Raw genomic sequence first — 1348 nt, forward strand, 5'->3', positions numbered from 1 at the left:
ATCGTGATACAACTATCAAGTCGGCCCCCACATACATTCGCAACACCGAAACCGATGGTAGTTATCCCATCAACGATCATCTTCCATTTTGTAATCATTCATCGGTTAATTATACCAAATTCGATAATGTTGTAGGTGCATACCTAAGCAGAACCTTAGGTGATGGTGCTGTAGATGGCGACCTCATCGAAATCAATGAGCACCTACAAAGTGCCGACCTGCAAACCAGTGATCCAGTAACAATTGCGGATAATGGATTTGACGAGCAGAGTCATGAGTCCAGAGCTCGGCGTAGGACAAGAGAGCGAGCTTGCAAGGGAAGTATGGCGGCGATGAAGCGTCAGGAGAAAATTGGCAAGCGAAAAACATGTACGCAGGTGCCACGTGGTGAGAGGAATGCTATGCTAGATCGTCGTAATAAAAGGTTTGTAGGTAGGGTGAATACCCCAACCGTCAGGTCCATCTCCATACCGAAAATGAGCTCAACGGGACAACCTACCATAGTTGAAGCACACAGTGCCTCAACATCATCTAGCACGCCGGAGTACACGATCAGAAGTGAAGGTAACACGCCCATCCTTACTCTCCCTGAGACTGAACCCTCATTTGTGTTGTTTGGCACCTGGGCAGACGACATGGACGCTTACCTCAATGGTCTCATGAATGATGATGTCAATCCTGACGACCTCTTTGACGATGAATATTACCGGTTTGCTGGTGAAGGTATGTACAACCGCTTGAGCGTGATCCACATGTTGGGGGTATCACACTAATTGGAAACATTGTTTGCAGGCTCAGATGCTGATGACTTGGAGCACGACGAATTGGAAGACTCAAGTCACAAAAACTATGTCGACCATGATCCATTTGACTATGTGTACTCAAACCTGCCAGCCAACACACACATCCTGAAGCACGCCGCGAACTGCGACCACTGCAAGGCCAAGAAGTTTGTGAGCGAGGCCCCAGGATTCTGCTGTCGCAGTGGGCAGATCGAGCTGAAGCAACTGGAGCCCATCCCGGAGCTCATGAGGCTTTGGTCTAGCACTGATGCGGATGCTAGGCATTTTCGGGAGAACATACGGTTTTTCAACGGACACTTCTCCTTCACAACCCTCGGCGTCAGCCTCGATGAAACATACACAAACATGAAGTCTGGGGTGTACACGTTCCGGGCGCACGGCACCATCTACCACAATGTTCATTCCTTCGGGCCAACATCCCGTCCAGATCATCTACAGTTGTACTTCTACGACGACGACCCAGGCCTAACCCATCGCAAGGCTGCCACCGAGCAATTAGACCAGGATGTCGTCAAAAAGTTGGTGCACATACTCAGGGAAAACCC

The 1348-nt window shown here is 49.5% G+C and overlaps 1 long non-coding RNA gene across 1 annotated transcript; it reads left to right on the top strand.

Annotated features, from left to right (window-relative positions):
- The first annotated feature begins 8 nt into the window (after nt 1-8).
- Nucleotides 9-1214, top strand: LOC123178253 (uncharacterized). Its single transcript, XR_006489432.1, has 2 exons — nt 9-564; nt 631-1214. It is a non-coding gene; the product is annotated as an uncharacterized lncRNA (long non-coding RNA).
- Nucleotides 1215-1348: the final 134 nt, after the last annotated feature.

Source organism: Triticum aestivum, unplaced genomic scaffold (genome assembly GCF_018294505.1).
Source record: "Triticum aestivum cultivar Chinese Spring unplaced genomic scaffold, IWGSC CS RefSeq v2.1 scaffold143751, whole genome shotgun sequence".
In the NCBI taxonomy this organism is placed as follows: domain Eukaryota; kingdom Viridiplantae; phylum Streptophyta; class Magnoliopsida; order Poales; family Poaceae; genus Triticum; species Triticum aestivum.